A 26983-nucleotide genomic window follows, 5' to 3' on the forward strand; every position below is an offset into this window, starting at 1 on the left:
AGATGAACAGCCCAAGGCTGAAACCTATGAGGCAGAGGCTAGACGTGCCTCCTTTATCCGCCATCTTTACTAATTCCGACACCAACTATCCCTCCCATGGCACTCTTTACTTCTCTGCTGGGTTTGGTAATTCATCGCAATTACAGAACTCAAAGATAATACTCACAATTATGAAGTTTATTAGGGAAGTAACCAGTTACAATTCAGGTTTGGAAATGCTCAGGGTACAGTTCTTCCATCAAGACAGCCTCCTCTCAGCTGTGTTCACAGGCATGCCTCTCTAGCCCTTGGCCTCTGCCCTGCTCAGGCAAGTGTTACAGAGCTTTTAGCTCTGCCAATAAGTGCCCAGAGGCATCCTACTTAACCAGCAAGCCTCCTACCCAAAGGCACTTTAGCTTTCTCGCTCCATGGGCTGGAAAGCCCACCATGCCATCTCCTGCCGTTATTTTCTCTGCCACTGCTTCTTGAGAGCTCTCTCTCCGTCTCCTGGTTCCAGGAGCTTCTCAGTGCAGGGATCCCGGGTCCAAAAGACGCACTGTCTGCCCCTGGCTGTACTTCCTTGGTGGTGACGGAATCCACTCTCTGCTCTGGAATTGGCTCTCTTTTAAGGCAAAACTGACCAGTCCCCTTGGTGGGCCACAGTTACCTTATTTGCGCAGCCCCACCCAGTTATTTGGGTGGGGATTAGAAGACCAAGGCGAGAAAAGCCACACAAAAGCAATCCATCACAGCACAATGACCTTCACTAAAGGAACAGTTTCTAGCATGGCTAGGGAAATATCTACCTGGTTATCTCTTGTTCCTGGTATCTTAGAAATGTAACCTATTAATTCTTGAAATTCTTCCACTACCACTTATTGGAGGAGTGGTAATTTAATACAAAAGTACTGATTTAGACAAGCAGACTTAAAGAAAGAAGACCTTGTTAGGTTGTCATTTTGTTTTATGAATTGGCTACTAAAGTAGAAGAAAGAAGATATATCTTTCAACAGAGTTTTGAACTAAAGGAAATTAGCCAACTTAATTACACTCCTCTAAAACAATTTTAAAAGGCTGTAATTGATGATTTTTCTACTGTGTTTTGGAACAAAGGACTCTGATTAGTAAGGGATTTTTTTTTTTCTAAATGTGATCTTATTTATTTTTCCTTTTGTTTTTTCCATTATGCTTCAGTCTGGACTCTCTGATCACCTTAATGCACCCAGACCCACAATTGGAAATAACCTCCTGCCCTCGCTCCCAGGAGCTGGTGATTCCAGAGCCTCTGATCAGTTTAAAGACAGCGTATTTGAACTTATGAAAAGCCCAAAGGAAAGGGTGTGGCGCTGACCCTGGTGTAACATTTTCTGAGGTCCTTTCTGTTTGAGGGTACCAAATGCCATGCCTTTGGCCTTGGGGTGTTGGTCAACACTAGGGGTCATGTCCTGGCAACCGCAGCGGCCACTGCTGGCCAGAAATTGATCAGAAATGTTCACTCTTTTTAAGGAGCCCCTCAGATCACCTTTTGGCATGAAATGCTCCAAAAATCATCACACAGCCGAGGTAGAAGCTGGATTCCTTGAAGTGTTTCCAAACGTTCTGGCAAATCTGCCTTTTGGATGAGCTTAACTAAACAGAGAGCTTTTCAGGTCTGGGGAGGCTAGGGGGTAGAGCTCTTTGGGTACTGGGAACAGCGCTGAGGTGGGGGTGGGGAGGAGGAGAGTTGGCTCTTCTTCTTGGCCTACTCATTCACTCCCTCCCTCCTTTTCCCTTGAGCTCTTCCTATCCCTCACTCTCCATCTGCTGTAGATAATTCCCAACACCAACCAGGTGGAGCAGACATTTCATAGAGAGCTGATCTGTATTTAATCACCAAATGGCCCGGTATTCTCTGGGTCAGCACTGCACAGTAGAACTTCCCCCAATGGTAGAAATATTCTCTATCTGTGCCATCTAATACGGTAGCCACTAGCCACATGTGGGAGACCCTGGTGGCACAGTGGTTAAGTGCTATGGCTGCAAACCAAAAGGTCAGCAGTTCGAATCCACCAGGCACTCCTTGGAAACTCTATGGGGTAGTTCTACTCTGTCTGATAGGGTCACTATGAGTCAGAATCGACTCTATGGCAACGGGTTTTTTAACGGGTCAGGCACATGTGGCTGTGGAGCACGTGAAATGTGGCTAGAGGGAATGAGGAGCTGAATTTTTTTAATATGTTAAATTTTAAAATTAATTTAAATGGCCACATGTGGCTAGAGCCTGTAGTATTTGATGACGTAGCTCTGGATGATAGTTTAATGAGGAATCACAAAGTCTGCCATTAAAAAATGGCTTCCTCAGTCAGAAAAGACCAAATATTATCTGACCCCATTTATATGAAATGTCCAGAGTAGGCAAATCTATAGAAACAGAAAGTAGATTAGTGGCTGTCTAGGGCTGAGGGGAAGAAGAGGGGGGGTGAGGACATGGGGAAGGGAATGCAGAGTGACTACTAATGGGTATGAGCTTGCTTTTTGGTGTGATGAAAATGTTTTAAAGTTAGAACGCAGTAATGGTTGCATAACTCCCTGAATATACGAAAAGCCACTGAATCGTGTACTTTATGTGAGTGAATTTTAAACCAGTAAAAAAAAACCCCAAAACAATTGCCGTCAAGCCGACTCCAACTCATGGCGACCCCATGTGTGTCGTAGTAGAACTATGCTCATAGGGTTTTCAGTGGCTGATTTTTGGGAAGTAGACCACCCGGGCTTTCTTCCAAGACGCCTCTGGGTTGATTTCCACTTCCAACTTTTCAATTAACAGCTGAATATGTTACCTGTTTGTACCACCAAGGGACTCTGGTGAATTTTAACACTTTAAAAACAACTTCCTGTTCAGACCATTTTCAAGTTCATACCATATTTTGACCCCAGCTCTGTCCTATCCAGCTGTGTTAGCAGGTAAGTGCCTCTTCTCCTCCCTCCCCTTGGCCTCAGTTTCCCCTTGATGAAACAAGGGCATTGCTGCCATTCCAGCGTTGCTTCTGAGGTCTCCATCATACTTGGCATCCAAAGGCATGCCAGGCCCAGCGCCTCACTGTGAGATAAGACGGCCATGAGACATGTGGATCTGGCCGTAAGGAGGGGAAGCAAAGAACTTTTCCTCAAGGGCTGGCAGGAAGAGCACGTGTGTGTATGCCTTTCCCTGTATCTATTTAACTTTAATCCACCTCAGATAAGAGGGTTCCAGGGAGGCGGGATGTACCGCCTCCTTCTGGGAGCCCTGGTTCCAGGAGCCCCCCAGGCAGGAAGCAGTTTTGAAGCTGATTTTAGCCTGCCCTGCTCTATCCATTCCTTCTGGAACCCCAGAGTAGAGAGCCTTTGGTGCTTCACTTGTCTAGGAATTTAAAGTAATGGCTGAGACATTTATCTTTTTGCCTTTGATCCAGATAAAAACAGATTGTAACTTTCAGATGTCAGTTAATCTAATACCAAGAAACAGCTTTCTGTACCCTCCGAGAGTAAAGACTTCCAGGGGGAAGGAGGGGACTCCTGGTTGTAAAATGTCTCATGGTTTTTTGTGGTTTGTGCTTGGAGGGTCCTGTGGAATCTCACTAGGAAACACATATCTTCCTGAGCTGGCTTGAGCTGATCTTTTTTTCTTTGCCCACTTTTCAGATGGGCTTTTTCGAGACAAAGTCCTGTTTAAAGGGTTGCAAGTCAGTGACATCAGAGAAATTCATTAGTATCATCATCTTTCTCTCCATAATTGTTGTAAAGCTTTACATGTGTGTCAACAGGCAGATAGTATAAAGGCCTGCCTTATAACTTTAGGGTCTGCTTTTAGTGTAGGTGAAGGAGCCCTGGTAGCACAATGGTTAAAGCGATTGACTGCTAACCAAAAGGTTGGCAGTTTGAGACTACCAACAGCTCCTTGGGAGAAAGATGTGGCAGTCTGCGTCCATAGATTTACAGCCTTGGAAACCCTATGGGGTCGCTATGAGTCGGAATCCATTTGACAGCAGTGGGTGGGTTTAATGTAGGTAAGATGATGAACTGTGAACAAAAATAATAAATTATGAAATAATAATGAAGATAACGATCATGGATTTAAAAAAACAAACTCATTGCTATGGAGTCAATTCTAACTCATGGTGACCCCATGTGGTACAGAGTAGAACTGCTTCATGGTGTTTTCTTAATTGTAAATTTTTTTTTTTTAATTTTATGATAGCTTACAACACAAATTAGTTTCTTATTCAAAAATTTATACACAAATTGTTTTGTGACATTGGTTGCAATCTCGCAGTCCCCGCAATGTATCAGCACTCTCCCCCTTTTCACCCCGGGCTCCCCATATCCATTCGTTCAGTTTTTCTGTCCCTTCCTGCCTCCTCGTCTTACCTTTGTGCAGGAGTTGCCCGTTAGATCTAGTGTGCTTGGTTGAGCTAAGAGGCACATTCCTCACGTGTGTTACCATTTGTTTTATACACCTGTCTAATCTTTGGCTGAAAAGTAGGTTTCCTGAGTGGCTTCGGTTCTGAGTTAGCAGGGTATCTGGGGGCCTTGGTTGTAATCTTTATGGAAGCAGATCGCCAGGCCTTTCTTCTGTGGTACTACTCGGTGGGTCAGAACCCCCAACCTTTCAGTTAGTATTCTTATGTGCCTGGGGGTGTTTTAGGTACTTTGCTTACATAGTCTCATTTAATCCTTCACACCACCAACCAGAGGTGTTAGTAATATTACCCCCATTTTACAGATAAAGAAACTGAGGCTCAGAGTGCTTAAATAACTTTTCACGTCATTAGGCTAGTAAGGCTAGAGCTTAGACTGAAACTAGGATATTCGTGGTAGAGAGTTTATGTGTATGTATGTGTCTGTCTGTCTGTCTGAAGCAGGTAAAATGACTTCCTCAATTCTACCCAGTAAATCAGTGCTAGACTCTGAGTTCAGTGAGGGCAGGGAGCATGCCTGATGTGTTTAATAAATCCCTTGTTGAAAGAATTGGAGAGAAAGATGGCCGAAATGGGATTAGAGCTCAGGTTTCCTGAATTTGTTTAGTGTTCTGCCTGGTCACCTCACTCTGAGAACTCTTGGTCAATTCCAAGTTGACCTTGGACATTGAATGACCTAATCGCCCACACAGACCAGTCAGGACAAAAATCCATTTTCCTAGCACATGGAGTGAGAAATTGCCCAGCATGGGAACAGAGCAGCGGCAGTGGTAGAGAGACTACGAAAGGCCTGCCCAAGGAGCCTTGTTTACTTGGTAGGCTTCCAGTAAGAGGGCGACCATACCACGATTCAATGACTGGTTGATTTGTGGACATGAGGAAATTGACAGAGCTCTGTGGTGATGAAGTGCCCAGCCATCTAAAACCCAGTAAGTTTTCAGTGTCTGTTTACAAAAGGCAGCTCTGCTTTTGTTAGCACAGTGATAATAACTTCTATGATAACTTCTACAGCCACTGTGGTGATTCTAACTGGTAAAGATGATGGATTGCAGGGATTTCATCAGTGAATTCTGCTAGGTTAGATCTCCAATGAGTAACTTCTTTTGGTGCTTACATTCTGAGTTTTTAGCAAAATGTCTGTTTGGTAGTCGTTCTTTAACTTTATCTCATTAAATAAAGATTAGTGAACTGTCAAAAGCAAGATGAGCCGGGGCTAATATGTTGGGAATAGAAAAAATGGAATTTACATCTGGACTCTAGGACTTCTTTTTTTTTGCCTCTTCACTTGCAGAATAAGTGCAAAAAAAAAAAAAGTGATTCTTGTGCATTTTTGTATTTCTCTATCTCTTGAAAAAGGCTGCTCTGCTTTCAAATACCCACAGCTGTGAGCAAATGTTTACTTTCCACTTAAACACATTTGGACTTTAACGTCTGTGCTACTGGTTAGTAAAATGTTAAATAAATAGAAAAAAACTGTTTAAATGTAATATTTTAGAATGCTTGTTTCCTCTTACCTACCCCATGAGGCTGGTCATTGCTGATCTTTGTGTCCCCATAACCTGGCACAGTATAGACATTCACCCTGGGTGCTGCAAACAGTTAATGAATGTACTTGACTGCTGACTGAAAGGTTAGGGCTTCAAGTCCACCCAGAAGTACCTTGGAAGAAAGACCTGGTAATCTGCTTCTGAAAAATCAACCACCGAAAACTGAGTGCAGTTCTACTCAGACACACATGGGGGTCTCCATGAGTTGGTGTCAATTTGACGGCAACTGGGCCTTTTTTGTTTGTTTTAAATGAATGAATGCATCCTTTGGGGTCCTTTTCAAAAGTCCCATCTCCATGACAACGATTCCGTTATTTTAACTGGAATTAATCCCTCACTCCCGGGCGTATGTCCTTGGGACACGTATCTTCTCAACCCTGGCATGTATTTCCCGGGGGCTAGACTGGGTCTTATTTCTCTCTGTACCCTGCCCACCCCCTCTAAAGAACATCACTTTGTTCATTCTGCTTCCCTGGCATATTTGCTTGCAGACTTACTTCCAGGACTTGAAAACTTATTAGCAACACAGAGGGACACCAGATTAAACAGACACTTTTTTTTTTTTTTTTCCTAGTGCCTAGTTTTACTAAAGGCAAGGTCGGGGGATGTAATTTAAGTTGCCTAAGGCAACCCGTGCATCCCTGGCTGCTATTTGAGGACTCTCCTCCTAAACTGATATCCTTCAGGTTTATTTGGTTTAACTGCTGCTCTGGAAGCTTGGCTCCTTTCTGAGCATCCGTGTTGTCAGGAAGGCAGCTCCTCCAGGGTTCCGGCCGGACAGCTGCAGAATAGCTGGCATTTTTCTTTCCTGTACTTGTATTAACAGCAGGTTTGAATCACCCTGCCCTGTTGGTTGTAACATAACCAGGCCTGAAATCATTTGAGAAACATTTAGGATGCCCAATTTGATCTTATTTCCAATGGGAGGGAGGCATTTCCTGGTACATCTTGTATGTTTGTGTTTGGAGATTTAATAAGGACATAAAAGGCCTCCCTCTTCGGCCCTTCCTATTTCCTGCTGATTAATACAGGAATGGGAGAATCCTTCACAGTCAGGAATATCCCATTAGCCCACTGCTTCCACCCATTTCCTTGGAAATTCTCTTGGTGGAAGCTTCTCCACTCATTCCTTTGCTGCTCGCCACCCCAGTTGGATTTCTCTTCCTGTCAGCTGGGTCTCTGGCCAGCTTTCTTAAGCTCACACCAAAAGCTGGCAGGGTTTCTCCTTCATACAGAGAAAGTCAGAAATTCTCCAAATTGCAATCTAGTGAAATGTGTAAACACAACGAGAGCTGCCTGTGTATGCCCTGCCCAGCTGCAAGCCAAGTCTCTGGAGCACCTTTCCCTGAGAGAATGAAATTTTGAGGGACAGAGGAGAGGGAGGGAGGCAGTCCCCACTGTTGGTCCAGATCTGTTCCTAATTCCTAGAGTGACCTTTGGGCAGTAAGCTTACTTACTGGGTCTCAGGTCCCTCCTTTAAAAGGAGGGATCACCCAGGTTGACCTCAGTGCTTCCTTTCTGGTCAGTGTCCTTTCATTGGCACAATTGTTACCTGATGGGGTGACCACCTCTACACCTTTCTTATCCCTGTGTTTTTCTCACACTATTTTTGCATAGTTTCCAGAACCAAATATAACTCTGGATAAAACTTTTTCTTTTCAAAGCCAAAACAAGGACTCAATCCATGGAAACTGCCTTTAACCTAGTATCAGCTGTGGACTCCTGAGGGCGTGGTAAACTGGAGCCAGTTCGTACCAGCTCTCTCCAGGAGGTTTTTTATTTTTCAGGAGTTCTGAAAGTCTGTGAATGTCTTGTTGGTTGGTACCTTGAAATCAGCCATAGGGGGTTGTTGCTGTTAGGTGCCATCCAGTGGAGTCGGTCCTGACTCATAGCCACCCCTATGTACAACAGAATGAAACACTGCCAGGTCCTACGTCATCTTCACAGCTGTTGCTGTGCTTGAGCCCATTGTTGCAGCCACCATGTCAATCCATTTCCTTGAGGGTCTTTCTCTTCACTGACCCTCTACTTTACCAAGCATGATGTCCTTCTCCAGGGACTGGCCCCTTCTAAAAAGTTTGAAACTTGGTTGTTTTCTGTTTTTAAACATTCTTCAGCTCCCCTGCAGCTGAGAATTTCTCAGTGGCCACCTTTTCTTTTGTTTTTAAGGTTCCAGCCTCTACTCTATTGTTCAGCCGCCCCTCCCCCTTCCCTGCCTTCTCGCCGTATTTCTTATGTTGCATTGTCTTCTTGCAGACCATACCCCCAGAGCCGCATCTTCCACAGTTGCAGTGGCCTGTCCAAGGTATTTCCTAAACAAAGGCAGCTCTTCTAGGAGGATCTCTGGTGCCAGCTGTTAAAACCACATTGTTTTATCACATTCCTTCATTTCCAAACTTGATAGCTGAATGCTTCAGTTAATAATTTATTGTAACTGAAGGTTGGTGCACAGCTTTGCTGCACCAATCCAGTACATTCATTTCAGTGCACATTTATTGAGCTTTGACTTGTCAGCGAAAGAAATTGATAGCAGATATCTTGCTTTGAATTTGGGGGTTTTTTTACACACGAAACCAAATATTCACTCTAAAGAAATCCCTGACCAAAATTAATCTACCAGCGGCTTTTCTTTCACCCAAAATTGCAAATCCTGTCTTTCCGGTTTGGTTTGAAGCCAGGCTTAGTAAATCTGAATTTCAAAAGATATGGCTGAGTGGAGGGCCAGAAACCATCTAGTGACCTGATACCAGTTGATCTCAGTAAAAAGGGGAGAGCAGGGTTCAGTCAATCATGTCAAGATTAGCCAATCGTTGGCCTATGTTTCTCCCTCCTCTTTCTTGATAAACCTTATTGTACCTAGCTTCTTCAAGCTGTTTGCTTTTTCTAGAATCAAAATAGCCTCCCTTTATGCATATGGCATAACTGCTCGGAATAAGCCTTATGTTCAAATTTTGCTGAGTTTTGATTATTTTTTAACAGACTTTATATTAGCCTTAGGAGCCCTGGGAAACCCTAATGGCCTAATGATTAAGAGCTATGGCTGCTAACCAAAAGGTTGACAATTCGAATCTACAAGGCACTGTTTGGAAACTGTGGGCAGTTCTACTCTGTCCTATAGGGTCGCTATGAGTCGGAACCAACTTGACAGCAGTGGGTAAGGAGCCCTGGTGGTTCAGTGGTTAAGCGTTTGGCTGCCAACTGAAAGACCAGCAGTTGGAACCTACCAGCCACTTAGAGGAAGAAAGATGTGGCAGTTTACTCCCATAAAGATTTACAGCCTTGAAAATCCTATAGGGCAGTTCTACTCTGTCCTGTAGGATTGCTGTGAGTCGGAATTGACTCAATGGCAGAGGTTTTTTGGGTTTTATATTAGTCGCTGGTTTTAAGGAGCAAAACTGTTCCTGGAGCTCACCTCAAGGGGCTTAGTTTTCAGTTCAGGGTGAGGGAGACCCCCTTCAGAAGTTATCTGATTTTCATAAAGGAGAAAATTACTTTTGTTGAGAAGGAGAAATTGCAGTCAAGTGAACCACTGTGTATTAGTTTCCTAAAACCAGTTGCCTTCACGTCGATCCCAACTCATGGTTACCTCATGCGTGTCAGAGTAGAACTGTGCTCCGTAGGCCTTTCAATGGCAGATTTTTGGGATGTAGATTGCCAGGCCTTTCTTCCCGGGCACCTCAGAGGGTGGATTTGGACAGCCAATCTTTTAGTTAGCAGCTGAGCACATTAACCATTTTCATCACCCCTTGATGCATCCTTGCCTCTTCCTAGCTTCTGGTGGTTCCTGGCAGTCTTTGGTGGTGCTTGACTTGTAGACGCATCACTCTAATTTCTGCCTCCATCTTCACAGGGCTGTCTTCCCTCTGTGTCTTGTCTCTTCTCCTCTTTTTATAAGGACATCAATCATATTGGATTAGGGCCCACCTTACTTAAAAATATATATATATTGTTTTTACTTCAACGTGACCTTGTGTGAACTTGACATCTTCGAACACCTCATTTCCAGACAAGGCCACATTCACATGTACTGGAGGTTAGAACTAAGCATATCTGTGACCAGGTAAGGGCCCTTGGTCTCAAGGAATCGATATTCTTAGAGCACGGGTCAGCAAACTTTCTCTGTAAAGCGCTCGATGGTGAATATTTTAAGCTTTGAAGACCATAGGGTCTCTGTTGCAACTACCAACCCTGCCACTGTAGTGAGAAAACAGCCATAGACAATATGTAAATTAATGAGCATGGCTTTGTTCTAATAAAACTTTATTTACAAAAACAGATTGTTGTTGTTGTCAGGTGCCATCGAGTCGATTCTGACTCCTAGCGACCCTATGTACAACAGAACGGAACACTTCCTGGTCCTGCGTCATCCTCACAATCATTGTTATGCTTGAGTTCATTGTTGCAGCCACTATATCAATCCATCTCTTTGAGGGTCTTCCTGTTTTTCACTGATGCTCTACTTTACCAAGCATGATGCCCTTATCCAGGGACTGGTCCCTCCCTCCTGATAACATAGTCTCACCATCCTTGCTTCTAAGTAGCATTCTGGCTGTATTTCTTCCAAGACAGATTTGTTCGTTCTTTTGGCAGTCCAAGGTATATTCAAAAACAGGTATATACAAAAACAGGTAGTGAGCCAAATTTTTCCTGGAGTCCCTAATTTCTTGACCCTGTTCTAGAGAAGAATCTACCAGGCTCTCCTTGAAAACTCTGTGGGGCGGCTCTACTCTGTCTGTAGGGTCGCTATGAGTCAGAATTGACTCGACGGTAATGGGTTTGGTTGGGTTCTAGCGAAGGAGGTAGGCCCTTAGAGTAAGCCAAGTCTGAACCAGGCTAGCAATAAATCCAAGGGGCTAACGTCTATGGAGAACAGAGGACAGGGAGATGAGAAGAGGAAGGCTTGGGCCATGACCCCTACCAGGAGAAATAGATTGGGGAAGTGATAGCATTTTTTGAGGTGAGAGAGATCAAGTAGAGACCAGGGAAGAAACACACAGCTGCCCTGCGATGCAGAAGCAGGTGGTGCTGGTGTAAGTAAGAGATCAGCTGCTCTGGACCTGCACTAACCAGCCTAGACACTCACAAAGGCCTCCCTGCCCTTGGGACCCCCGACGGAACAGTCTAAACTCCAAGTCCAAGGCCTTTGGCAATCTGAAACCCTCCTTGAAATTTCTGTGAATTCCTATGGGCTGCTTCCCCTGGCTTCTGTCTGTGAATGTTGTCTCTATTCCACCCCAACACCTTGAACTTAGAAGCCTACTTCCTTGCTGGTTTCCTAAAACATCCACTCACACCAAGCATTGCCTATTTTTCAGTAGATTTTTGTGACAGTTTATTTACTGAGTAGCGACCCAAGGAAGGAAGTGTTGCACACCCCATATGCCCTCCTTTGTTCCATCCACTCCTTTTCCCTCTTTTTGATGTAACCAAGCAATTTTTTCCCTTTATCTTCAGCAAGACAGTTTCTCCCATATTCAGGTTCCCCTAGCATCTTAACTTCTGGCCTAAGTGGCTTGTCAAGGAATTCTCCTATCAGAGACAGCATTCCCATCCTAACAGAATTCTATAGCTCTTTACCCTCACACTGACTTCTCAGAAATACCCTGCTACCCTCCTGTCACCCAGGTCCGCCTAACTCCATATCTTTGGTCCCATGGGTCTATTTAATTTTTACAAAGGAGAGTGAAACTGAGGCAGCAGGCTATAGCCTCAGCATCTCCCACCTTGGCTTTACCCACTGTGTGATATCAGGCCGATGACTCAACCTCCCTGAGCCTGAGTTTACTCTTCTGTAAAGTTGTTGTATTGTTGTTAGCTGCCATCGAGTCAGCCCCCAAGTCATGGCAACTCTATGCACAACAGAACAAAACACTACCTGGTCATGTGCCATCCTCATGATTGGTGGTAGGTTAGACCACTGTGATCCATAGGGTTTTCATTGGCTGCTTTTCAGAAGTAGGTCATTAGGCCTTTCTTCCATGTCTATCTTATCCTGGAAGGTCTGCTGAAACCCGTTCAGCATCATAGCAACATGCGAGCATGGGAATAGAACCCAGGTGTCCTGCATGGAAGAAGGTAAGAATTCTTTTCACTAAACCACCACAGCCGCCATCTTCTGTAAAATAGGTGTTGATAATACGTTGTTGCGAAGATTCGGTAAAATAGCCCGGGATGCCATGTTTAGTCCTAGTTGGTGTGAGATTAATGCTAATTGCCTTTCCCTCCTTTCTTTCCTCCTTTAATCTCAGATTGTTGTTGTTATATGCCATCGAGTTGGTTCTAACTCATAGTGACCCTACAAGACACAGTAGAACTACCCCATAGGGGTTCCTAGACTGTAATCTTTAGGGGAGAAATCATCAGGTTGTTTATCCCACAGAAGCACTGATGGGTAGAATTGCTGCCCTTTCAGTTAGCAGCGGAATGCTTAACCAGTGTGCCACTAGGGCTCCTTAAGTCTCAAAAGGATAAAATTGCATTTGGGTCTCTGTCACTCATTTTAATTTTGGGTATTGCAAAATTGGATTCCTGAGATAGAACGTTTTGTCATTTGCCTTGAACTAGTGGTGTCTGGATTGACAGCTGGGAGTGACTATGTCTGTGATTAGTTTGAGTATTATTTGAAACCATCAACTTTGCTTCTGGCTTTTCAGCCAAATTTGGGAAAGAATGAAAGAGTAGAGCGTGCATGCCAGTGTTTTCCAGCCAGCATTGGGAGGTGACTTGTAAGGATTCCTCGTTGTGGAAATAAATCCAGTACGTGCAGCTGAATGAAGAGGGCATATGTGTGCTGGGTGAGCAGGAAAGAATAACATTCTGATTGAGTTATATGTCCCATTTTTCACTATGCTTGGATGGAATGGATATACCCCTGGAATGCCTGGTTGTGATTAGTATCTTGAACGCATTTGGCTGACCAGATTTTCCCCCGATCAAGGGGAGAATCTATATATTTTGTCCCCCCGAGTTTGATTTTAATCACTGGGCATGGATGCCTGTATACTTTATTTCCTTTTAATATTTTTAAAGGATTCAGTTTGAGAAGTTTCATGCAGGGAGCGTAAACAATGCCTTGCATGACTTCCTTGACCCCGGCTTGCCTTTGTGATCCGCAGCTCCATAGACATCCTCTATCACAGTGTTTTACACTCCGTTGTTATTTCTGCATTATGGTCTGTCTCACCCACAACATGTGGGACCCTTTGAGGACATATACCATGTATTCATTGCTATATCCCTAGCCCTTGGGAAAGTACCTGGAACAAAAGAAATATTAAAAAAAAAAAAAAAGTTGAGGGATGGGATCAGAGGGATGAAGAACAAACACTCAGTGCTGTGGTTGTTTCAGGATTATAAGGAGAAACATTGCCAAATCTAGTTTCTGTACATCCAGAATTCATTATTCAAAATGACAGAACTCCCCTAGTACAGCTTTTAATAAGCTTAGGCATGTGTAAGTTTGAATTAAAACCTCCAAGCTGGTTCGCGAGCAAGACTTGTTTCCACATTACGTCTCATAGCTGTGCGTACGGGCGAGAAGCTCCTGAAGGCCTGGTTCACCGTCATTCCTGTGAAGAGCCCTTTGAGTTTTACGGAAACAGAGCCGAAGTTGCCAGGAGTGACTGAGTCATCACTCCAAACAGTGAGAGCTGTGTGTTAACTGGGCTGTCTCCAGCGAGCCTGGTGAGGTGGAGGAGTACGTGGGCCAAAGCCTGCCTTGCACAGGGCCCTGGCTGAGGGAAGGACCAGAGAGAGCTTGCCAGAAATCTGCAGTCAGCCAGGGTGGGGTCGTGGGGAACTAGTTGCAAAACCTGTGTATTTTCAAAGGAGGGTCAATGCTGTCTTCCTCTATAGAGCCTGGTCAGAGGGCTTTCTGAGTGACCCATAAGGAAGAAATCAATGCCACCAACATTTGGTACAGCTGTACCTCACTTTCTACCACCAATCTGTCAGTTTGTCATGCTGTTGTGGCCTGTGTGTTACTGTGATGCTGGAAGCTATGCCACCAGTATTTTAGGTACCAGCAGGGTCACTCACCCACAGTGGGCAAGTTTCAGCAGAACTTCCAGGCTAAGACAGACTAGGAAGAAAGGCCTGGTGATCTGCTTCCAAAAATTAGCTGGTGAAAACCCTACAGATCACAACAAAATATTGTCCGAGATAGTGCTGGAAGATGAGCCTCCTAGGTTGGAAGGCACTCTATGCACAGTGGCCGCAACAATGGACTCGATACTAACAATTATGAAGATGGCACAGGACTGGGCAACTTTTTGTTCTGTTACAGGTGGGGTCGCCATGAGTCAGAGCCGACTCGACAGCAACTAACGACAACATACCTGACTTTAGGAAGGCCCAGTGTTAGTAAGGGGGAGTGAGAAACTAATCTATACGCAGAGCTTTCTGCAGTTCATAGTGTGCTTTCACTTCATTACCCCTTTGATCCTCACAGGAGGGAAGAAGGCTTTGGTACCGTCTCCATTTAGTAGAGCTCATTGATTAAGAACATGGACTTCTGGGTTCAAATCCTTACTCTCCCACTTACTAGCTATGCACTTGGGCAAACTGTTAGCCTCACTGAGCCGTAGTCAATCCACTTCATAAGATGCCTGTGTGAATTCATGAAATTATTAATTAAAAGAATTGATTAAATGAAATTATTTCAAGTACTGAGTAGAGTGCCTGGCACATGGTTGGCATTCAGTAAATAGTAGTTATTGTTGCTTATCTTATTTTTTCCTTATGAATATACTGGAGATCAGATAGACTAAGTAACTAGCTCAGTATCGCCATGCTTTTAAATTGGACTTAAACTTATCCAAAGTTCTGCAATTGCATAATTCTAAGAGTGGTTTGAGTAGCGTGGAGCAGAAGACAATGACCTCAGCATTCTGCCCACCTCATCATGATTATATGCTTTTGAAAAGATGTCTTAGCTTTGCGGAAGAGTTACTAGCATTCATCTAGATGAATGCTCTATTTATGAAAACTCAATCTGCCCCCAGCTTGTCACAGCCTGGTCTGTTCCATAAAACAAAACAGACACCTGGAGGAAATTGCTGCCTGCCTTGGGCGAGTACGCCGATGAGCGGTCTCAAGGGGTGTCTTCTACTTCAGAGTAGTTTGTTTTTTCAAAAGAAGGATTCAGTTTTTCCATTAAGAAGACAACTGTCAGGTGAAAGGACTCAGAAGTCTGGTAGGGCTGTGTGTGATCGGTGACATCCATGAAGCCTGAAATTATTTGATCTACCTGATACCAAGTGTCTGCAGACTTGGCAGAATCAAGACAAATGACTGCTCTTTTTCTTCTGTTCTTGCCCATTTGGTATAATACAATCACAGATAGTGAATAATACTCCGATTCAGCTCTCCGTTTCAGCAGTGATTCCCCCAGAGAAACACAATAAGCCAGTTCTTTGGTCGGCTTCTCATTTTGATTGGCAGAAAAAATAACAGCCGAAAGATGACATTTTGCCAGCATCCTCAATCTTAAAGAACAAAAACCATATTTAAATGATTGCTAAACTGTTTGACATTCCTATTTTTAAAAAGAACCTCCTGGAGGGAGAAATTCCCTTTTTCCTCAGGGAAGGAGTTAAAGGTCAGAGAACTTTGCTGTAGAGTCTCTAGAAGCTGTTGACAGAAGACTTGATGAAAGTACTGTATCTTGTACCCGGAGAAGGGCACATACTTCAAGAGTCCAGTTTATTGTTCCTTTTCAAGGCTGGGTAGAATAGAATTGCAGCTAAAGTGTGTAGACTTTGAAATCAAGTGACCTGGCTCTAATCTATTTGTGCTTGTGTAACTTATTAAACCCTTGTGCCTCAGTTTCCTCTTCAGTAAAATGAAATAATAATTTTGTCTTCAGTAAAATGAAATAATAATAATTGCTGTGCAAATGAGTAAAAGTGCTCTGAGCAGTGTGTGGCATAAAATGTGTGCACGACAAATGCTGGCTGCTATGGGTATTAACATATAACCTTAGTAATGTTGTTAAGGAGCCCTGGTGGCACAACGATTAAGAGCTCAGCTGCTAATCGAAAGGTTGGCGGTTTGAACCCACCCAGCAGCTCCTCGGGAGAAACACCTGGCGATCTGTTCCCGGAAAGATTATAGTTTAGAAAACCCAATGGGGCAGTTCTGCTCTGTCACATGGCATTGTTATGAGTTAAAATCAACTCAGTGGAACCTAACAATAATATTGTTGTTGATTTTCTTTTTTAAGTAATAGTATGTTTTCTGTGAATATTTACACAGCAGTTTAGGCTCCATTCCACAATGTCTACACAGGTTGTTCAGTGTCATTGGTTAGGTTCTTCACCATGTGTGAACATTCTCATTGTTTCCGTTCTGGTTGTTCATTTCCATTAATTGAGTTTCCTTGTGCCCTTATATTCTCATCTGTGTTTTAAAGTAATTTTTACCATGGAACTCTTTTGTCAAATAAGATCTTACACATAAAAAGATCTGTTCTGGTAGAAGTGGAGCAGAGAAAATATAAAAAACGGGTTGGTTCGACTCCCCTGTCCTAGTGGGGAGTCACAGTGGGCCTAACTGAGGATAGATGTCTTTTTAAGCATACTACTGTCCAACCACAACTCCTTACTGTTTTCATTTAGTTTGGGGGCTCTAGTGCAGAGCCTTACACTCTCATTTTTAAATTTTATCTCACTAAATTGAACTGCTTATTTTATGGTCTATTGGGACCCTTTTGTAATAAAAGGGAACAGGTACACGTTGTTGTTGTTGTTAGGTGCCGTTGAGTCAATTCCAACTCATAGTGATCCTGTGTATAACAGAACAAAACATTGTCTGGTCTTGTGCCATCCTCATAATCGTAGCTATGTTTAAGCCCATTGTTGTAGCCACTGTTTGTCAATCCATGTCGTCCAGGATATTCCTCTTTTTCCCTGACCCTCTAATTTACCAAGCATTTACCTTCTCTAGGAGGCATGGTGGCACAGTGGTTAAAGCACTCAACTGCTAACCAAAAGTTCAGTAGTTCAAAACCATCAGCCACTCCTCAGGAGAAAGAGTGAAGGTGTGTTTCTATAAAGATGACAGCCTTGGAAACCCTATGGGACAGTTCTGCTCTGACCTGTATAGGGTTGCTGTGAGTCGGAATTGACTCAATGGCAACAGGAGGTACAGATCAAGGGTGTTTAATGCTAGAATGCACAAGATGCATATCATGAAAGCATTCCGTACTCCATCAGATTACAATTTCACGGGGAAATTCTCTTCTTCCTTCTCCCTTCCCTACCTCTCTGGTTTGTGACGGTTTACATGTTGAACAGCTCTCTTATCTGATTAGCTTTGTGGCCCATTTTCTGCCCACATCTTTGATAGGACAGGGTTTACCAAAATGCATCCCATAATAGGCTGTTTCCTTAGGCTGTCTACCATAAAGTCAGTTCTGTCGTAAAAATACATTTAGCAATCCTACCATCTCATTATTCTCCTTTTGGATAGTCTCAGTGCTTACAAGCATATTAAAGGCTCTGAGAAGTCCTGCAGGCAAGAAACTTGTTTAGCTACTATTTAGCCCTGAGTTTTCCAAACTTACCTGACCATAGAACCCCTTCTCTCTGTTACTGCCTGTTTGTATTGTTCAGTGGAAAGTGTTTGGGTTAAACACTGGTTTGGAGTCTCCTCTTTGGGGCACCCATCCTATTTGGGGTACTCCAAGAGAAAGCAGGAAGATTGGGCTGGTGTACTAGCGGAAGGAGGCCTGCAAACATTCCTTAACTAACTCTGTCTTAGAGGGGGGATGTATTTATGATAGTGTACAAACTTTTCCCTCTGCCAAAGGGCTGTTAGCTGTGGATAATGACCTCCTGAAAGAAAGGGATTTGCCCCCTGTAAAGTGTTTATAATCGCTCTGTGAAATTTCATACGCCGTTGAAAAAAGAGAGAAGGTTTTCTATGGCCAATTTTGTGCTTTCTTATAGCCATATATGGTACAAGACAGAGAAATGGCTTGACCGATTAAAACAGAAGTTTTCTCCTGAAACATTTTGCTTGGGACTTTGAGCAAATAAGTTCAAGAGAGAATAAAAAGGTGTCTTGAAGGCGATAGGGCTTCAAGAAATAGGAGATAAAGAATAGGAAAGTCTTTTATTTTAAAGGTTGTCTTTCTTACAAAAGGAGCTCTGGTGGCCTAGTGGTTACAAAAGGTTGGCAGTTTGAATCTACCAGCTGCTCCTTGGAAACCCTGTAGGGCAGTTCTACTCTGTCCTCTAGGGTTGCTATGGGTTGGAATCCACTCAAAGGCAGTGGGTTTGGGGTTTTTTTTTTGGTCTTTCTTCAAATGTCAGCTGTGAAATGATTTATGTCCTTATCCAGTTGAGTGGGAGGATTTAAAAAATACATATAGTATACCTTTTGATGTAGAGTATTTTTTTGTGTGTGAGAGGGAGATTTTAAGACTTTATTCTTTTTTTAAAATGTTACTACAAGGTCAGACATAAGACCAGCTGTATACTAATATTTCCAGCAATGTAACCTTTGTGTAGCTTTAGCAGTTCTTTATGACAGTAAGGGGGATTTGAACACTTACCTTATGGAACTATTTGGAGGAAATACAGTGAAAACTATGTAAAAAAGTGGTACTTCTTTATTTTCTTTAACTGCTTTTTAGCTACCAGCAAAGAAACAAATTAGATCATTACCCATAGTTTCGCTTCATTTTTTCCAAAATAAGCCACCAAAGAAAAAGAATTACCTTGTCTTACGTTAAAAAGAAACATGACTGCGATTACTCCCTAGTCACTTCCGCTGTTGATGGCCTTTCCTTCCTCTTCCTCTTCTCCTTCCTCTTCCTCTGGGGTGAAAGCGTAGCTGAGGAAAACCTGGTAACCCTGAGGCTCATGTGGAAAAGAGTGAGCTTTATACTTTCAGGACGATGAGCATTTACACTCTGCACGTATATTTTAGATCGCATCGTCACAAGAGCATTTGTACCTGACATTTTTAGTCACCTCTTATAGCAAGATTTCCGCCATACATAGTGTCCTAGTTTCCTGGCATGGCCATATCAAGATACCACAGAGTGGGTGGCTTTAAAGAACAGAATTTTATTGTCTCACAGTTCTAGAGGCCAAAAGTCCAAATTCAGGATATTTACTATGTTAATTCCTTCTCAGGGCTTTGAGAGAGGAACTATTCCATCCCTCCTAGTTTCTGGTGGCCACCAGCAACCCTTGGCCTTCCTTGCCTTGTAGATGGATCCTCACATGCTGTCCTTCCCTCTGTGTGTGACTGTGTTTCCCTGCCTGTCCTTCTCTTTTATAGGAAGCCACTCAGAAAGGATTAGGATTAGAACCCACCCTACTCTGGTATGACTTTGTTCATTTAACTAATAGCATCTGCAAAGAAAAACCCCTGTTTCCTCAAACAAGGTCACATCAGTGCAGGGGTTAGGACTTCAACATATCTTTTTTGCGGGGGAGGCACAATTCAATCCATAATATACACAGTAAAAAAAAAAAAATTCCTTAAAAACATCACCAAAGCCATCTAAAATACAACTATTGGTCTCTACTCATCAGGAGCAAAAGAGAAAGAAGGAAACCGAAGTCTCAGACAAGAAACTAGGATACAAGGCTAATAGCCTACAGGAGCCATAGTGTCATCTACCCTGAGACCAGAAGGACTAGATGGTGCCCAGCTACCACTACTGAGAGTTCTGATCAGGGACACGATAGATAGACCCTGATAGAATGGGAGAAGAATGTGGAACAGAACTCAAATTCTTAAGAAGTCCAGACTTGACAGACAAGCTGAGACTAGAGGACCCCACGCCCCGAGACTATCACCTTGAGATACTCTAAACCTTGAGTTGAAACTATTCCCAGAGATCACCTTTTAGTGAAATAACAGATGGCACAATAAATAAAGGACGTTACCAGTGAGTACAGTACTGCATTAAAAAACCATCTATATGAGACCAAAAGGTCAACAATTACTCTAAAGCAAAGATGACAAGATAAGAGGGCTGGGGAAACTAGAATACTGGGAACAGAACAACCAGAACATAGTGAAAGAGAATGTTGACACATTGTGAAAAATGTAACTAATGTCACTGAACAATTTGTGTAGGAATTGTCAAATGGGAACCTAATTTAATATGTAAACTTTCAATGAAAAAAACAATAATATTATTTTTTAAAAGAAAAGCATCACAGGATTTTCAGTCGCTTGAGTACACGTATCTTTAGAGAGAACAGCTAACGTGATTAGCCTGGAGGGAAAAGCTAGGCACATTTTATAGTTTTGAGACACATAGAGGGATCTAGTGTGTGTCATCGTTTTCATTTGTTTATTGATTTTTCCAGCAATCATTTTCTGATGTTCTAGTAATTGCATCAGACAGAGGTCCTGACCTCAGGAAACTGACTTTCTTTTAAGTAAGCTAAGGCAAGTGCAACTAGTGAGCACATTGCAGCATAGCAAGTGTTCAGGGACCTTGCATAGGCCTGGTCAGATCCTTAGAGCTATTCAGATGACTCTGATTTGGGGATTCTGGAAGGTTTCCTAGAAGAAATTGTGAGGGAGGAAGATGGTGGCTAAAGTTGGATATGGATATGAGACAATGATGGGGGCAGTGGCACATCCCAGTTTAAGGGAATAAATTGAGCAAGAGTTGGTGATGGGCAATTCAAGAGGGAAGCAAGGGGGTGTAATTCGATTACCTCTTAGAGTTTATTGAAAGGGATTTCTATTCCTTTAGAGCAGAAGTTGTTTCTACAAGCTATAATAAAATAATACCAATGGCGCAGTTGTTAAGAATTTGGCTGCCAACCAAAAGGTCAGCAGTTTGAATCCACCAACCACTCCTTGGAAACCCTATGGGGCAGTTCTACTCTGTCCTATAGGGTTGCTATGAGTTGGAACCGACTCAACGGCAACAGGTACGGATAATGCAATATTTAAACTGATATTATTTCCTGTGATTCATTAACCATCAAACAAACAGGGAAATTCTTTTTTTTTTTTTTTAATATTTGCTTATAAAGATCACCATCGTCATTCTTCTAACTTTGCCATTCTAAGAACCTATGGGTTTCCCTGGGTACTATAAACTATGAATGCGCTCAGCTACTAACTGAAAGGGGGTAGGTTTGAGTCCACCAGAGGTGCCTCAGAAGAGAGCCCTGGAGATCTACTTCCAGAAAATCAGCCATCCAAAAGCCTGTGGAGCACAGTTCTACTCTGACACACATGGAGTCACCATGTGTGGGAATCAACTCAATGGCAATTGGTTTAGTTATGGGATTGTAGACACAATCAGACCCTTAGGGCATATTGATCTACCAAAGCCCAGCTCCTTTGGGTTACATGCCCCCTCACTTTCCTGGGTCATTCTTATGCCCCCCCTGTGCTTCCCCCTTTATGTACCTACATTGATCCTCTCCAAGAAGGAGTTGGAGGGAATACTATTTTTTAGCCCATGCCTGTATTAATAGCTATTGATTACAACACTACTGAGAAGGATCATTGGGGCCACTCAAGTTGTCCTGCAGAACCATTAAGTGGATCAAGTCAGGTTCCAGTGCCCCTCTGTGGTCTGGCAGCTAACAGGGTTGTAAAGAGATTGACCCAGAGAACTTTGAAAACAATCTCCAGACTGTGTGACTCGAGTCTATACAAGTAAAAAAAAAAAAAACTGGTTTCAATTATCCTAACAAATTTGAGTGCTCAAGATTGACAGCTTGACAAATTATAGGAAATTGCAAGCATTTTCCCAGGCCCAATTATCAGGCCTGTTCCCGGTAGACTTCAGAGAGGATTTAAGCCGGAACCCTCCCCAGGGCAGGTTTAAAGTCACAGTAGTAGTGACAGGAGTTGGGATCAGCCGGCCTAGGACACTCTCCCTGAGTGTCCGTTGGCACTGGGACCAGACCACCAACATCTTCCTAACTGAAAAGCTGGGAAGGGCAGAGACCTGGAGCCAATGTTCACCTTCACGGAGGGAGAGGAAGAAATGCTTATTTATCTGCCTTAGACAGTATTTTCATTTAGAAAGTATTTTGGTTACTGTCAGGGCTGGCTGCCAGAAAAACCAAACCTTTTCCCTCCCCATAGGATTAAAGATTAACTCGCTTCCCAAACCCTTTAGGAAAAAAAAAAAAAGGGCTTCTCCTTTTCTTCAAAGGCATCCTGTCTGCAATTTTCAAATGAGACCTTTTATTCTTGGTAGTGGGATGTCAGTTGGTGGTGGGTGAAACTTGTAAACTGGTCTTTTAGAACCGAGGTGTTCAGGCATCAGATCACAGTCTGTCGGGTCGTGAAATTTGTTTAGGGGTCTGTGATCTGCATTGTAGAACTGTGCTCCATAGCATTTTCAATGGGCAATTTTTCTGAAGGAGATTGCCAGACCTTTCTCTCGAGGTGCCTCTGGGTGGACTCCAACCTCCGAGCTTTCAGTTAGCAGCCAGGCACCTTAACTGTTTGCACCATTCGGGGACTCCAAAAACAGACTAGAGTAGAATGTACCAGAGTGTATTGCACAGAGTAAAAGTCTGTCTTAATTTTTTTTTTCCAGTTTTACAAATAGGTATGTGGATATTTGCTGGGCTGTGATGTAATATGTAATTTTTACTATGTTCAGTAGTCAAAAAAATGTTAAAGTTGTAATTTTTTAAATTACCTTTGAGTAAACAAGGCCAGGTTATGTGGCCAGATATGACCATTCTCAACCAAACATCACGAGCTAAACAAATACACTTAAATAAATAAAGCTCTAAAATGTAGCCATTTCAGATTAGACTTGAACCTAGTACTTATTTGGGCATTCTATTTGATTTCTATTTGACTGATGACGTTTTCCAAAAGGATAGATTTAATATGAAATAGGTTATTTCTTGATTTAATATAATCAAACTGTGTGTCACCAACGTCATTCTTTCACTAACCTTCATTTTGCCAAACCGTTGAGCTGCCTGTGTTTATTTAATATTTTCCTTAAATCAACTTAAAATTTAAATGCTATATTTAATATCCATGACATTTAAATATGGACTAGTTATCTTTCTTCTCATATACAATCAGATAAATATATAACTTTTAAAATACAGAAGTATTCGTTCTTATCCATGTGTCATCCAGAATAATCTCATCTATTTCAGTGGCCCACATGCCACTGCTTGGAGAATACTGGTGTTCAGAACATTCTTTTATGCATTTGTCCTTTCTCCTCCTTAGATTCCTTTGCTCTAACAAAGGTTCACATATCTACGAGAAAAGAAATGAGCTGATAGTTATTAGGGAGAGAATTTGCTCTTTAATATTAAAGAACTCACCCTACCTTCCCTCCCCCAGGCTTGTTGTCATAGATACTAGCATTTCTGAATTCACATGCAACTTTGACTCAGCCAGTTTTCTCCATTAGTTAGTAAACATTATCTTAGGAGAACTGTGGAGGGTGGAATGTTTGAAGATAAAGAGCCACCATATGTCATAGCGCGGAATGGTAATAGGGCTTAATAAGTGAGGGCTGTGCTCTTGGAACCTATTGGGACAAGCACTGGCCAGATCCCAGCCTAATGGGGCCTCTTGGAGGCTCTCTGAGACCTGAATGGGAACAGAGTTGAAAGGACTTTAGATAAATAGTCCATCCTCCTTTTTACAGTGGAGGTGACTGAGGCACTGTGGGGCAAATGGGATATATAGGATCCCAACATTAGCTTGAGATTTGGCCTCCCTACTCACCCACAAACCTCCTGCGGTTTATCTGACTCAGAAGGCTGGTAAGGAAAGTCTCATGCTGGGAATCCCAGAGCCCCAGCATTGGAAACATCTACTTTCCAAAGAAAAGAGGAACAGGCCCCCCAAATAGCCACTTCAGCCAAGATCTGAAATCACTGGTATGATACCCTAGAAACGCTGGATTTTGAGTCAAGTTGACCTGGACAAAACCAGCTCATGATCTGAAGACCCCTTCACTACTGTGGGGATTTCTGGCCATGTCATGAGTGCCAAGTATTGATGATCTGACCTTCAGATGCCCCAGTGCCCTCTAGCCCTACTCAGAAGACTTCTGCTCTAGAAACCAAATTTAGAATGATCCTGAAGTGCTACCTTTTTTTAGCTGTAATGATGTAATGAGTGGCCTTGAAATGTCCCCATGATTCCATAACCAGGGAAGCCCAGGCTAAATGCCAAGTGGAAATTCTGAAGCTCTGAGTCCTGATCCTGGTTTTTTTTTGCATTTAGGCTGAAAGGTTTTACTATAACCATAAGGAATGATCACAAATCCTGTGTCTCTGTTCCCTTAAATGTGACCTGCAAATGTCAAAGCCTCCAACCAATGATTCAGAAACCATTCATTATTTCCAATGTTTCAGCAGGTGTTAGGAGACAAGGATGAATTGGGGGGGGGGTCTCTCTCCTTGCAGGAATTCATACGTGAGCGGAATAAGAAACCGACCCATAGCAGAAGCTGTTGTTGTTAGGTACCGTCGAGTCGGTTCCCACTCGTAGCGACCCTATGTACAACAGAACAAAACAATGCCCGGTCCTGCACTGTCCTCACAATTGTTATGCTTGAACCCTTTGTTGCAACCACCATGTCATAGCAGAAGTATTGCATGATAACTTAGGAGCCACTTCCCCCGTGAAGGCAGAAATATCTGCCCCAGATCTGAGCCCAGATAAAGGGAAAGGCAGTTTCTCTAAGCGAAGTGGAACTCAGTGATTAGAGGGTCACTACTATTTCAATCATAGAAGCCCTGGGTGTGCAGTGGTTAAGAGCTTAGCCGCTAATCGAAAGATCTGCGATTCAAACCCAGCAGCCGCTTCTCAGGAGAAAGATTTTCAGCCTTGGAAATCCTATGGAACAGCTCTACCCTGTCCTGTAGGGTGGCTATGAGTCAGGATCGACTGGAAGGCAACGAGTGCTATTTATATGCTGCTACATTTCAAATGTCTGGGCTGGTTTATGCCCCATTGTGGATGTTATTGGGTGATGCAAATGGTTAACACAGCCAGGTGCTGACCAAAAAGGCATCCAGAGGCACCTCGGAAGAAAGACTTGGCAATCTACTTGCAAATAAGGAGCCATTGAAAACTATGGAGCACAGTTCTACTCTGACACACATGAGGTCTCCATGAGTCAAAATTGACTCAATGGCAGCTGGTCCTTGTAGTGGATCTCATGACTATAACTAAGCTAGTAGAAAATGTGATTCCTGCAAAGACGTCTGGTCATTTAAGTGGCTGCTGTTTAAATTTAAACAAAGGAGGTAGCTGTGATGCAGTCTTAAAGAGTACTAGGTCAGGAGACCTGGGTACAAATCCCAGATCTGTCCATTTCTAGCTAGGTGATGTAGGGTCAATCATTAACTTGTCCGAGCCTGAGTTCCCTTACTTGTAAGAAGGGGCAGTAACCCTGTCTTCACAGTGTGCCTAGCACTGTGCCTCCTGATGCCCAGAAGACCATAGGACCTTCTGCAAGTTGGGCAGTGGGGGTGGGTTCTGAAAGCCAGACCCTGTTTCCAAACCAGTCTCTGACTCTCCCCAGGAAAAGATCCAACAATGCCCCGTGCATTCTGTTAGGGAGGATTGTTGAGCACCCTCCCCTCCAAACCCAAATCCTCAGTAAGTCAGGAAGATGTATGTGTTTTAAAACATTGGGAGGTCTGCTTTGGATCACCCTGGAGCTGTGGCTTCCCAAGCAGTCCGGAGCAGGGGAGAAAGCGAAGGAAAGCATCTCGTCTGCGGCGAGGCGCTCCCAGCACCGTCTTGGTGCCCCACACAGGGGCTGCCTTCTCTTGGCTTCAGCAGCCGTTGACTTTTAAATCATAAAAAGCCGCTCTATATACAGTTTACTCTGTTGCTAGAAGGCAGCGGAACATAGGTATTAAAAAAAAGAGAGAGAGGGAGAGAGAGAACAGAAGAAGCATCCGTTAATCCCGGCAGGCTTCTGGGCACTGGAGCAGTTGTGGATGACAAAAGTTAATTAGAAACATGAGCAGCTTAACCGAAAACACTTGTGACAATTGGAAGGGCCGCCTCTCTGGGTGGAGAGTTTTTCCTGGGGAATCACTGTGGGAGAAAGTGGCTGCCGCTAGGTAAGTAATGTCATTGTGACTTTGTGCAGACATGGGGCACACTCTTTGGGTGCTGAAGAGCCACATCCTGTCTGTTGGGTACACCAGGCATGGGGGCGCGGGTGGGCACGGGCATGGCTCAGCTGTGATGAGTCTTTCCTGCCACTTTCTCTCTCAAGCTGCCCTGACTTAGGAGGTAGAGCGGTGTCCTTCAGAGCACCACCCGAAGAAGGGGGCTGCCGTTTTGTTCCTGGGATACTGATCAGCCTTGGTGGCAAGCAGAGAGTCCAGTTTGGAACTCGTCCTTCCCAGAATAATTCTGGCTCTCACTCGGAAATATTTTGAGGCTTTTCTGAGAAAAGAGTCAGGCCAGGGAGATACTCCCTGAGCGCCAAGGGGAAGCCTTGACTTTCAGATAACCTGTGTGTTTCCTTGCCTACAGTGAAGCCATGTGCACGGATTATACTCTAAAGCAGAAAAATCTTTTTTTTTAAGTCCAGCCTGAATCATGTTTGTAACTCTTTTAAAGTGCCAATATAGGAAAAATATATGCTTTGATAGGACTTAGCAGCTTCTGTGGGTAATTATTCTCCCTGGAAGATTATACTTGGTTTCTCCTGTTTTTCAGCTTTCTTGTTTTGTTTTAACGTCTCTGCTATATGGTTTCCTTAAAGTTAGGTAATTCTTGGTTCTTTTGCATTACTGGAAACCGGGGCGGTAGACTGAATAATTTAAAACAGTAGATATTTCCTACATCTTATTGGGCTTTGAGCCGCACAGTGGTAGTGTGGGTTTTTTTGTTTGTTTACTTGGATTTCCATAGATTTACCCTGTGTTTTGGGCATGTTAGTGTTAACATCAGCATGCATTTGTACAACACACACTAGGGTGAGCGCGAGGGGATGGTTTGTGAAAGGTGCATGATGACAGCAAAGGAAGTTGAGCTAGGGTTTAAAATGTAATCAGAGGTAAG

At 43.3% G+C, this 26983-nt stretch overlaps 1 protein-coding gene across 10 annotated transcripts in view; it reads left to right on the top strand.

Annotated features, from left to right (window-relative positions):
- NAV2 (neuron navigator 2) overlaps nucleotides 1-26983 on the top strand; it is a 451696-nt gene that overhangs the window by 228847 nt on the left and 195866 nt on the right. The gene's annotated exons all lie outside the window — the stretch shown is intronic.

This window comes from Elephas maximus, chromosome 7, assembly GCF_024166365.1.
Source record: "Elephas maximus indicus isolate mEleMax1 chromosome 7, mEleMax1 primary haplotype, whole genome shotgun sequence".
NCBI lineage: Eukaryota > Metazoa > Chordata > Mammalia > Proboscidea > Elephantidae > Elephas > Elephas maximus.